This window comes from Trachypithecus francoisi, unplaced genomic scaffold (genome assembly GCF_009764315.1).
Source record: "Trachypithecus francoisi isolate TF-2019V2 unplaced genomic scaffold, Tfra_2.0 Lachesis_group3, whole genome shotgun sequence".
NCBI classification, from domain to species: domain Eukaryota; kingdom Metazoa; phylum Chordata; class Mammalia; order Primates; family Cercopithecidae; genus Trachypithecus; species Trachypithecus francoisi.
In genome coordinates, this window is record NW_022681468.1 from 137,342,626 (window position 1) to 137,355,947 (window position 13,322).

The 13,322-nt window shown below is 41.1% G+C and overlaps 1 protein-coding gene across 6 annotated transcripts in view; it reads left to right on the plus strand.

Moving 5' to 3' along the window:
• FAM214A (family with sequence similarity 214 member A) overlaps positions 1-13,322 on the plus strand; it is a 130,859-nt gene that overhangs the window by 19,048 nt on the left and 98,489 nt on the right. For 3 of the 6 annotated variants that reach the window (XR_004431987.1, XM_033190075.1, XM_033190079.1), the window contains exon 1: positions 12,338-13,279. The exons of 1 other annotated variant lie outside the window; for it this stretch is intronic. The gene's annotated coding sequence lies outside the window, so the exon portion shown is untranslated. Of the gene's footprint in view, positions 1-12,337; positions 13,280-13,322 lie in introns of those variants that run through there. 2 more of the 6 variants (XM_033190076.1, XM_033190077.1) reach the window with 2 other exon arrangements.

Here is a 13,322-nt window from a genome sequence, read left to right on the forward strand (position 1 = left end):
TTATTTCTTGTGTTTTTGGGGGGATGGAGGACTACTTTTCATTTTGGTTTATTAAGATTATGTTGATCTAAAATGAAATGGGAGACTTTTTATCCTTTCCTTTGCTCTGGTCAGCTTATTAAAAAAAAAAAAAAAGGCAAGATCTGCTCTTTGATGGTTTAGTAGAACTTTCTCAAACTCTTCTGGGCCTGGTATCTCTTCTTGGAGTGGATCTTTGACTCATTTTTCAATTTCTTTTTCTTTTCTTATTTATTTATTTTTGACACAGGTCTTGCTCTGTCTCCCAGGTTGGAGTACAGTGGTGTGATTAAGTCTCACTGCAGCCTTGACCACCTGGGCTCAAGTGATCCTCCCACCTCAGCCTCCTGAGTAGCTGGGACTACAGGTATGCACCACCATGCCTGGCTAATTTTTTAACTTGTTGTAGAGACGGAGTCTCACTATATTGCCTAGGCTGGTCTTGAAACTCTGGGCTCAAGCTACTCTCCTGCCTCAGCCTCCCAAATCTTTTCAGTTTCTTAGATGATTATCAATCTATTTGGGTTCTCTACCTATTCTTGATTCCATTTAATAATTTAGTTTCCTTAAGGCCATCTATTCATTTTAGTTTTCAAATTTGAATGTATAAAATTACATATAAACCTGATAATTAAAAGTTACCTGCTGTAGCCACAGTTATCTTTCTAATTTCCAATGTTGTTTGTGTTCCCAGAGAGTTGCAGACATTTAAACTACAGCCTATTTAATTGAAGACAAGAAGAGAATTTCCACAGCAGTACTATAGCAACCAATGAGACTAAGTCTTGTAAAGCTATTAGAAGTTCAGGTGTTTAGGGATTTGGGTATCTTGGAAAGAAAGCCTAAAATGTTTGAATGATAAAACATAAGAGCATTTTTAGTCTCTTGATGCTCCACTAAAATAATAACTAAAGAGTCCTAGATAGATAAGCAGAGATTGACTAGGTAAAAAAAAGAAAGCCCTAGAAACTCAGAAGCATTTAACAAGGCTCCCTCAACTCTCCACTCCCCCTGGGCCATCTTATCTCTACTGGGAAAGACATTCATTCTTAATTTTAGTTGGTCTAAGAAACATAACATTAAAATCCTTTGCTTGACTATTGAGTTACCAGCAGGATCATCACAGAATGCATCAATGTCAATTCTTTGACATTTCAATTTCACCAAGCCTCAGATTCTATCTTCTCCATTTTTCTTCATCTAGTTTAATGAATCACCTGTATCTTTATTTTCAGTCTGTTATCTTGGGCAATCCATGCCATTAATTTTCAGTTTATCTTTTACTTAGGATGAGGAAAAATGGCCAACCTTTTTATTTCCAGGATTCACTCCATTTACAGGTGGCACATTACTACTGTTGCAAAACGCTAGCATATCAATGTCATCATTTTCTCTTCTTCTGTTGGATTCTGCAAGTCTCATCTTGTTACAGTGCTATACTTCTGGCTCTACATAGGGGCTATGTTCTACTTAACAGTTTATGGTTTTGTCAACCTTCTTTCTGTTGTTCACTTTGTTTCAGATGTGCTAAATTTTAGAAAGCTCTGAACTAAGCTGTACTTTGATATAAATATCCTTAGATTAAAATGTTAACACATGGGTTTTAATGTTACATTCTTATTCATGGAATATATTCGGAAACCATGAATATTTAAAATGAAAGCAAACAAATGTAGATCACATGCTTCTGACATACATTAAGTTTGGGTTTCTCCGTATGTATTAAGACCCAAGGAGTCTAAATATTCCAGACTAGACCATAGCACAATCCAGGCAGGAGTCATGTCAATCTTGTTCACTGCTAAATTCCTAATGCTAGTATATATCTGGCACATAGTAGGTTATCAGTACTTATTATTGATTTAATAAGTAACTGACATAGATATAGGGAATCTAATTCAATAACACATTAACTTCTTCACTCATGATTTGAAAGTGATATAAAATTGTATTAGATATTTTCAGGTTTCAAGTATCAGAGATGTTCAGGTTGCCTTTGTTACGAACTTGTTTATTGGAAAGATTCACGGAGCCTTAAAAGGAACACAAAAAAACTCAACAGGTATACAGTCAAGTTTCACAGAAAAATGGACCATCATTGCCATCATTCAGGACTGGCAGTACCTCCAGCAGCCTAACTATAGCTTTTGGCTTAGGAGTACTTGGTATCCACTCAGAACCCTCTGTTGTTCCTTTCTCCATTGCTCATTGTTAGGGAGGCTTCTGTGTCTGCTCCAGCTGGCGCTAACTCTGCATGTCTGATGCACATCACTACCCTCGCATCAGCACCATCATAAAGAACATGATTGGCCAATCACTAACCATTAGAATGTACTTCTTCCGTTGGGCTCAGTTCTCTAGCACGGAGCAACTTTGTAGGCTGCTTGCCAGCCTATAGAGTGTTGCCTTCAGGTCAGGTATTGATTGCTGGTTCAGCCACTTCTGGCCAGGGGAGTTAGGGTCACATGGCTAAAAGGGAGCCACAAATGAGGCAGGTACACTGAGGCACCTTTCATGGCCTAGTGCTACCTTACTATTAAAGGCAATAACCAGGGGCTGTCTTGTGTCAATAGCTAATCATTCAAATAGCTATACTGATTTTATTTCATATTCATGTTTCCATGTCTTCATAACATCTTTGCTATGTGGATTTCATTGGCTAGACAAGACATCAATACCCAGTCATGTTTCCAAGAATCATGGTACATTCTGATGAAGAGACAGAAATAAGCCATGATTTACTGAGAGGAAAATGTCATGTATATAGCACACTGCAAAGAAATTCAATACATGTATATTTTTGAATAACAGCTAGGGACATTTTTTAGTTTTTCACATGTGACTGCCTATAAATCAAACATTTCTGAAGTATATTACTCTCAGAAAAACAATTTCTGCAAAACCTCTGCATGTTGGATTTTGCTGGCACACATCGAGATCATGGACAATGTTTTTTGGGGGGATATAGTACAAACAATGTTGAATTCCCAAAATATGTGCCTGGGCTAAAGCTACTAACTATTCTCAGAATTATACCATAATGACCTGGTATGAAGTAAGGATTTGATTCAAAGCAATGGCACTGTGAATTTCTCAACTGTGGGTTATTTTCTGAATACACAGTGAGTTCAAATGGGCCCAGGCTACCTTTCTCCATCTGTAAAGAGTTTCAAAATTGTTCCTTCTCTTTTGGGTGACATGATTGCCAGATCAAAAAGATATTTCTCAGTCCTTGTTTTATTTGACTTTTCCACAACAGCCAACATAGCTAAACACCCTTTCCTTCCTGATAGACCATGACACCAATATGTTCATCTACTCCCATGCAGCAGCCACCGTTTACAGGCTGATGGCTTCTGAGTACTATACCTTCAAATGAGACCTCATCCTGAAGTCCCAGAGCAGAATCTTTTTCTGTCTTCAGAATATCTGTCTAGATGCTGTGGGTTTTTCAAACAAAATGCATCTGAAACTAAGTTCTTTTGGTCCTTTTCTTCCCCACCCCCATCTCTCAGTGGCCAATCTGATCTTTCTGTTATATTTCCTATCTTAAAGTACACGGTGACCTACCAACTATTCTGAGGAGGATGGATGACTGACCGCTCTTTCCCTACAGCCAGTCACCACCAGAGTTCTATCAATTCTACCTCCTAAAACTCTCTCCAGTCCGTCTTCTCTGCTCCATCCTGCTGCCATTGCTTTAGTTCACATTTACATGAGCTTGAGGTTGGATCACCGGAATAACTTCTTTGCTACCACCTCCCCCACCATTCTCTTCCCATCTCCATCTTCTGTTGTTGAAGCAATCTTTCTGAAACAATCTATTTGTTAACCTTTTATAGCTTTCTGTCATCTACAAGAAATTCCAAATTTGCTACTATAGTTACTTTGGTTTGCTGTTGCAACAATGATGCATAACAAACTCTTCCAGAAATTAGCAACTTTAAACAATAACTTATTCTTATGAATCTATGGGTCAGCCATGATGGTTCTGCTAATCAAAGTTGGGTTGATGTGTGAGTCAGCTCCAGTCCCTTCCATGTGTCTTATTCTCCTGGGAACAGCAGGTTAGCCCAGGCATCTGCTTTTCATGGTAATGGCAAAGACAACAACAGAGGAAATAGGCAAGGTTTCTTAAGATTTAGCTCAGAGCTAATATACTGTCCCTTCAGCCTTATTCTCTTCATTAGAGCAATTTATGTGGCTGAACCAAGAGCTGGGACGTATACTCTGACCTGTTAGTGAGAGGGACTGCAGTTACCTGCCAAAGGCATGGATGTGGGGAGGAATGAAGACTGGGGCTAATGCCAAACACACACACACACACACACACACACACACACACAAGCAAAACCTCTCTCTAATGCTGTACCTATTGCTTATGTTTAACCTCTTTGAAACTGACCTTCCAAAATGGCATCTTGATATGTTCTAACATGCCTCAGTGACATGCTGTTTCATCTGTGAAGAATAGCTTCCACCATCCTACCCCACTTTGCCTGTCAACCTCACTCTTTATTCCCCAAAATATAGCTAATATGTTCTTTTCTTTCCTTAGCAGCCCCCCCCTAGAGAGAATTAACTTTTCCTTCTTTGTGCCACGTGTTTTCTTTATGCACGAATATTTTTGCTGTTACCAAACGAAATTGCAATTATTTATTAACATGACTGTCTCCCTTCTAGATTGATAGAGCTTTTTGGGGTAAACACTTGCTTTTCTAGTCTCTGTATTTCTAGGGCCCAGCAAAGTATTTAGCATACAAAGTTCAATGAATACGGAATTGAATTAAACTTATATTATACAGAAATGACATTTTGGAAATAAAGACCAATTATTTTGAATTGCAGGTAAAGAATTTGCCTGTGCAATTTGAAATAAGAGGGCTAATGTTCTCTTTTCTCTGAAGCATGGCAGCATGAAATTATTGAGAGCCAGGCATAGCAGAGCTTGCCTTTAACCATGGGTACTAGGGAGGCTGAGGTAGGAGGACTGATAGAGCTCCCAGGAGTTAGAGACCAGTCTGGGAAACACTGCAAGACCCCATCTGAAAATGCAAAAGGAAAACTGAGATATATACAATCAGCAAATAAAGGAATAGCTCCTAGAATTCTCTATGCCTAATTGAGCTTTGGGGTTCTGATAGAAGCAGCAGAAACTGGATTTATCAAAAAGGTACTACAGGTTGTTTTATCATGCTCTATCTACTACATGTAAAGAATTTAGTCTCAATTATGAGTTTTCCCATTTGTGAAAAGGGGTTAGGGAATTTCTGTAGTTTTTATGCATTCTTACAAATCTTTTTCTTTTTTAAATTGAGACAGTAACCGTAGAAAATATTTCTCTTTCAAATCTTTTTGAAAGGTAAAACTCTATTCAAAAATGCTTTTCTGAAATACCTGATCAGTTTATATTGCACATTTTGAAATGGAGATCACTGTTGCTGTTTATATCTACTTTTCAAGTCCAATGTATGAAATCTTTTTAACCATGAAAAGTACTATTGTGGAATTCTCATTAGGATGCAATGAACTGATATATTCTGATGACAAGATGTAAAGGATCAGTAACTTCATTTATAAGAAACAATATCTCTACCAACTCATGAAGAGTGAAGCTGCTTAAAGTGAAGTCTGCCCATCACTGCTTCTGAAAATAGCTCACACTGTTTGGATAGGTAGTTCTGTGTGTGACCCTCTAACAAGTATGAAGAGAAAATTAATTTCTGTGAAAACTCTACTGAACCTAAAGTGGGTGCTGTGGCTCATTTGTGTAATCCTGTGGGAGGCTGAGGTGGGAAGATCACTTGAGTGAGTCCAGGAGTTTGAGACCAGCCTGAGCAACATAGCGAGAACTCCTCTGCCCTACCCTGGCAAATAAGTTAAAAAATGAGCAGGCACAGTGGTGGGCGGCTATAGGCCTACCTCCTCCAGAGGCTGAGGCAGAAGGATAATTTGCCCACAGGAGTCCAAGGTTACAATGAGCTAAGATACTCCACTGCACTCCAGCCTAGGTGAGAGGGTGAGACCCTGTCTCTAAAAAACAAACACCTGTAATCCCAGCACTTTGTGAGGCCAAGGCCAGGCAGATCACTTGAGCCCAGCAGTTCAAGACCAGCCTGGGCAACATGGCAAAACTCCTTTTCAACAAAGTACATAAAAATTAGCTGGGTGTGGTGGCATGTACCTTTAGTCCCAGCTACTCAGGAGGCCGAGGCAGGAGGATCATTTAAGCCTGGAAGGCAGAGGTTGCAGCAAGCCAAGATCATACCACTGCACTCCAGCCTGGGCAACAGAACAAGACCCTGTCTTAGAAAAACAAACAAAAAACAAAAACAAAAACAAACAAAACAAAACTCTACTGAATCTAGCCTGTTTTCAGAAGGGTTGTTCACCATTGTTCCTACTATATCTAGGTTGTGCCCTTACCATTTTGTGATGCATTCAAGTCTCATTAGGGTGCACTGAACCCTTGATAAGATAAGGGCAATTAAATGCCACATGACACATTAAAAAAAGAAAGAAAAAGAAAAGATTAGGGCAAGCAGCAAGTTTCCTTAGCCCAGAATTTGTACCACTAAAAGGCATCACTTGGTTGAGGAACATGGCTGATTTTCAAATGACTTCTGAGATGCTGGGTAAGCCACTGAGTCCCACAGCAAATAGAAATATTATGTAAGCTACATATGTAACTTTAAATTTTCCATTAGCCACATTTTGAAAAATTAAAAAGAAACTGAACATATTTCAAGTACTACCATTTCAACATGTGATCAATATTTTAAAAGTATCAATAGGGATATTATACATTTTTTTCACACTGTCTTTGAAATCTGCTATATATTTTATACTCATAGCACATTTCAATTTGTAGGTTCAGTTCTCATTAGAAATACCTGATGTGGAGCTAGGCACAGTGGCTCCTCCCTACAATCACAACACTTTGGGAGGCTGAGGCAGGAGCTCCGCTTGAGCTAGGATCACACCACTGCACTCTAGCCCAAGTAACAGAGCAAGACCCTGTCTCTTGGAAGAACTTTAAAAATTTGGAGAAAAAAAAAAAAGAAAACCTGATCTGTGTTTAGATTTCCTAAAATCTGCAGTTAAAAAATTAGATTCACTTCTTGGCCTTTTGGCTAAGATCAAGTGTAAAAAAAATTAGATGCATATACTCAGTTGTTCTAAGCATACTTAGCTTTAAAAATGAGTTCAGTTATTGAAAATTTGTTTGTTTGTTTTTAGAGACAGGATCTTGCAGTGTTGCCTAGGCTGGAGTGCAGGGGCACAATCATAGCTCACTGCAGTCTTGAACTCCTGGGCTCAAGTGATCCTCCTGCCTCAGCTTCCTGAGTAGCTAGGACTACAGGCTCATGCCATCATGCCTGGCTAACTTTCTAACTTTTTTATAGAGACAATGGTCTCCCTATGTTGCCCGGGATGGTCTCAAATTCCTGACCTCAAGCAAGCCTCCCACCTGGGCCTCCTAAAGTGCCAGAATTACAGCCATGAGCTACCATGCCCAGCTGAAAAGTTATATTTAAATTAATTAAAATTAACAATTCAGTTTCTCAGTTTCACTAGTCACATTTCAAGCACTCAATAACCACAGATGACTGTAGTTACTGTATAGGCCAGGGCAGTTCTAGAGAATAGTGACAGCCTTGGATCTTCAATAATCACTTGAATCTTTGTGCCTAGGCTGGTGCTATTCAACAAGGAAAGACAAAGGAATTGGAAGTCAGTCCATCTGCCCTTAAAATATAAAAGGAATATGCGGTTTAAAGATCATAAATACGTGTTCAGAAAAAAGACAGGTGGTGTGTGTGAGTGTATGGGTTCTAAAAGACATTGTGAGGTGAGACTTTGGGCCCTGAAAGTCCAGAAGGGTTTCCATAGTAGTTGGGGGTGGGGATCTCATGTAGGGCAGAAGCCCAGTGTCAGGAAGGTGCAGGGTTTGGGTGGAAAATGAAACTAAGAGACCTGTAACAAATAGAGGGTAAGAACATATGCTCTCAAGTCATGCTCACTAGGTATGAATCCTGACTCTGCTACTGCCTAACTGCTTAAACTTGGGCAAATTATTTAACTTGCCCTTTCCTGTTTATTTGGTTATAAAATAGGGATATTTCATAGGGATGTTGTATTAAATGGACTAATAAATATATAAATCATTCAGAATAGTGCTTATGACTTAAGTACTGAAGAAATTTCAGCAGCTATTATCTGAGGATGACTATTTGCTCTTTGGGGTATACACATAACAAACCAGCCAGGGCTATTTGATTTAGAACTTATATCTTAAAGCACTAAGCCTAAGTGTATAGCAACCAATTTAAATTCTAAATGCAGAACCATTTCTCAACATTTCTGAGCCATAGTTTACCCACTTGAGAATTTTGAAATTATTTAACTTATTTCAGAATATTGTAGTAGAAATTAAATGAGTGTATTCAGGAAGCAGCTGCCTTCTACTTATTAAGTATAGCTTTGGGAAACTTGTTTCTCTGAGCCTCAATTTCCTAATCTGAGAAATAGTTATCACCCTCTTTGGATCAAATACACAATATATGTAAAATGCTGAGCACAGTTACTGTCACGAAAAACGGCCATTATTATTCTTTAAAAAGACATTAAGTCTTGGTGGCTTAGAGACCTCCAGAAGCTCAGCAAAATGGTCAAATTAATTAAAGGTTTATCCACCTTGAAGTTCAGAGGCCCTTGTATTTCTAAGCCCTAAGACACTTCATGCAGGCTGGGACCAGAAAGAATATATTTTTACTTCCTTATACCTGTGGTTTTACAGGGTAGACAAACAGGAACCTCAAAAAAGAATAAGCCAGACAACCAACATATGTGAAGGTAGAGGGTTGTTTACAGAAGCCAATGCCTTAGCAATGACTCCATGATTTTTCTCTCTTAGAAATTAACTGTACTGAATTTAAGTGGATAATGAGAAACAATTTAGATATGGAAAAGATAGCTTGCATTTCATCTTGTTTCAACAAGTACTAAAAGTACACAGTTTGTTTTTTTAACTTTGCAAGAACAGATTTATTTATACATTTTAATTCTACTCATCTTTATTTCTACAATATTTCACGGTGAATAAGATGTACTGATTACCATCTTTAAAATAATGTATCTTCATTTGATTCCCAACCACTTATTCATGATTATCCTCTAGCTGTGGGTCATAGAGTTGTTCTTTTAAGATACTAGAGAGATCTTAACATTTTTCACTCATTTACTGTAAATTTTACAGAGTTAAAGTTCTTCATGTTTGAGTAACCAATCAGAACCTCCATTCTCTTTCTTAGTCACATGGTCATCTTCCCTGTGTGTCTTCTGCCTTCAAACCTCTCCTTCTTATCAGGACACTAGTCAACGGATTTGGAATCTACCCTAATGATCCACCTCATCTTAACTTCATTACTGTACATATCTAAGTTCACATTCACAGATGGGGGATGGGAGTAGGACTGCAACATATCTCTTTTTTTTTTTTTTGAGGGGAGAACACATTTCAACCCACAATGGGTTGCTACTATTATGAGACAACATATAATGTATACATTGCCTCAAAAGTATAATGAAAATGTATCATTTACAAATGAAATTTGTGCTACCCACCAGTTTCTCACCTCTAGCTTTATCCCACTAGGGAGAAAATGCCAGCCAGTATTAGACGTGCAGAATATAGGCATGCACAAGAAAAGCGTATTAGAGAATACAAAGGTTAACACCAAGCTCCTACTTTATATCCAGTTCTTTGCTAAGTGCTGGGGATACAAGAAAGAAAAAGGTACCAATCCCTGCTCTGGGGGAGCTCATCCTGGTAGCCTGGACTGGTTCCATGACTTTGGTCATAGTAACAGCCTTGTATTCATAAAGTGAGCAAACCAGTTATCCTCATCACCTTAATAAGTAAAAGAACTTAGAGACAGTCATTACAGATTGATCATACACCACCCATTTCAACAAAACCTGTAAAAGTTGAGGGGATGAAGATGAGTTGCTGAAGATGAATTAATGTTTTTTGAAGTTAGTTACTCATATATGGCTTTGGAACACTAGGGGAAAGCAAAACGGAAAGCAAATCAGATGAAAAGAGGGTAAAGTTCTTGCCAGCTATCTTGATTCCCTTGCTTACCCTTACCCTTCACCAACATTTGTTCTGCTTATGTGCTCTGAGGTGTGAACAGAGCACCTTAGAGTGAATTGCCATTTCAAGGCATTATTTCCAAACACTCTGAACATGTGTTACATAATCATAGGATAAAAGAAAGCGATAACTATTGTCAGAATCTAAACACCTCAATTTTATAGGTGGAACAAAGATTTTAGAATATGACTTGATTAGGGCCATGTAACTGTAGTAGTACTGTAAGCTCCTTGAGAATAGTGACCCTATCTGGTTTTGGTGATGTTTATATTCTCAGAGACTTGTATGTGCCTACCAGGTAGTATTCAGTAAATGCATATTATGGAATGAAACAATTTGAATAATGTGTCAGAAATACACCTTTTAAATACTTTTTCTACTGCAATAATGATTTCAGATTTTTGAAAAGGTTTAAGATTCTAAATTTAGAAAAAGACTTCAGGTTAGTCTAACAAATGTTGACATCATCATTTACCCATGTGCTGTTAAAAACTTATTTAAGAGAGAATAGTTTGTGCTACAGACTAATAGTCTTGGCTTCTGCTCTCAACATTTCCTGGTCTTTTTACCTCTTTTGCATTAGATAGAGGAAGAAAGAAGCTAAACCAGATTTTACTGCCTGTTCACCCAGTAAGCCTTTTACAATAGCTGTTATTTGGTCCCAGCTGTTGTGCTAAATTTAGGTTTTTGGCTTATCTGTAACTGTTCTGTCTCCCATTACCAAGGTTAATTGCAAAGTGATTGTAGAACAAGTAAAACTTCAGTTCATTTTTTTAAAAACTGCATAATACAGTATTCAATAATATCAAAGTCAAATCCACTGGGATTTAATATTTGTAGCATTTTATAGATTAAAGAACTGTTGCCATTTGTCAGTTTCATCTTCATGATGCCAGAACATTTCAGAGAAAATGAAATGTTACCCTCCTGAATGTTCTCTCTGCTCTGATTAGATACAATCGTGGAGTTAAGGTTAACAATTTCAGTTGTACATGCTATTTTACTGTACATATCTAAGCAATAGAAAATGTTACTTTTTAAATATTTCATGCTTTTTTCATAAGAACTTTATCTGAGGCCCCCCAAAAAATAGAACTGTCAATCTTACACTATATAAAACTCTTCTGATGTGAAAATAATAGGCTCATTGTAAAAAAAAAAAAATTAAAACAGAAAGGCACAAATAAAATCGCCTTAGACTTGTCCTAGTACTTTCCTGTTGTGATCCTTTTATGCAAAATTATATCTAAAAAAAAACCTTTTTCTAATGAAACCAAAGAGCCTTGCAAATTTTTACCTGTCTCCATTTGGGCTCATGCCCCAGATGTACTTTGTCTACAGACTGAGTAGCTAATAGCTGCAGCGCTTGTTAAGATTGTGTTTTTTTAAGTACAGCAGATTCTTGTCATCTGTTTGTGTTTAAATGACAACATCACAACACGAAATGTCATCATGTCACATTGCTATAGCACAACAAAATTACAGCTCCCCAACAATAACATGCTGTCAAAGTGTCCTCCTGCCCATGAGTCAGTGTTTTAGAAGTTATGAAGATTATTTTTAGCACAGCCAGTGTCTTGGAAGCTTGGGTTCTGAATCCTACTAAAATCCTTAGTGATTTGGGAAAATCTAGGGTGGGGGTGGGCTTTGTTCTTAAATTATCCCACTCCCTGACCCGCATAGCTGCCCACCCTCCTGTCCCGGCCACATTAAACCCGGGTTCCATTGTGCGCTGCAATCCACTTGGGGCTCGATCACAACTCTGCGCCAGCATCCCGTGTGGAGGAGGAGGAGGAGGAGACTATAATTATCCTCCACGTCTGGGGCAGGCCCTTGGATGACATCTCCCCAGTTACCCTGCGCTCTAATAGCGCAGCTCCGATTCCTAGTCTCAGAATCCAGGCGCGCCTCGGCTGGCTGGGGGAGCAGCCGAAGTGCCTGGGACCTCTCAGGCTTCCCGTATTCCGCCGGTGCCTCCGGCCGCCATCTCCGGCGCCGTCGCACCCGCCGGGCACCTGCACCGAAAACCCGGTCCCAAACTAGCGCCCCGGGGCGAGCGGCGGCATTGCCATAGCAACCGGGCACCAGGGCCGCGGAGGCCGCCGGGGAGGAAGTGACGAGCGGGGTGGGTTGGCTGTTGTTGGGACACGTGACCCAGGCAGTGTTTTGACAGGGCAAACAGCAGAGAAAGAACTGGCCGAGCGAGGGGGACGGGGAGCCCGGGCGCCAGAGCTAGAGACAGCGGGCGAGCAAGGAGCTGGCAGAAGCTCAGGGCAAGAGGGCCGGCTGGAGATACGGGCGGGGGAAGCCCGGGGGCCGCGGGGCTCCGGTGCCAGTCAGGCAGGGCGAGGGGCTGAGCGTAGGAGCGGAGCGAGGCGGTGGCTGAAGGCGCGGGTGGATGGCCACAGGGGCGCCGGGGAGCCGCTTCGGGCTGGTCGTCTCGGGTCCCCACGGTCCCCTGAGGCAGCCCCTGGGGCCGCTGTGCTCCACACTCCGCTCCCGCCGGCCCTGCGCCTCTCGGAGCCTGAGGTCTGAGGTGGGAGTGTGATGTGAGCCGCTGGGCGAGCGGTGGAGAGAAGTGCCAAGAGGAGGCGGGATTGGGACGAGAGAGGAGAGCGAGTTAGTCAGCAGAGGTCGGCCGAGGGAGCGGAGGAGCCGGCCAGCCCGAGAGCGCCATGAAAACAACTCTCCGGCAGGGAGAGGGGCAGGCGCGGCGCTCGGTGCGGCGGGGCTGAAGGAAATCCGGGGCCGCGGCGGGACGGAAGGGGCAAGCCCCCGGCTGTAAACACCTCCCCCGGAGCCGGCCGCGGAGGACTGGTTGGGAGTTGGTAGGGTCGCCCCGGGACAGCCCGGAAGAGTTCGTTTGGGGCTGGGGGCTGGGCAGGAGGAGGTGACTCGGGTTTCTGTGTAAACTTGGCCGCGGTTGCCGCAGGAAGGCTAGCCAGAGGGTAATTACACAGGTGAGGCCCGGCGGGGCGGGCGGAGCGCTCGGGAGGCGCAGGGGACTGGAAGAGTTGGCTGCGCCCAGGCACCAGGTGGAAGAATTTCCATACCAACCCTGCGGAGGTGCCCCTGTTCCCAGAGGCGTTTTTGTACGAAGGGGTTAGTTTGTGTTGCTCGAATCTTTTTCTTCTTCTTGCCTGTA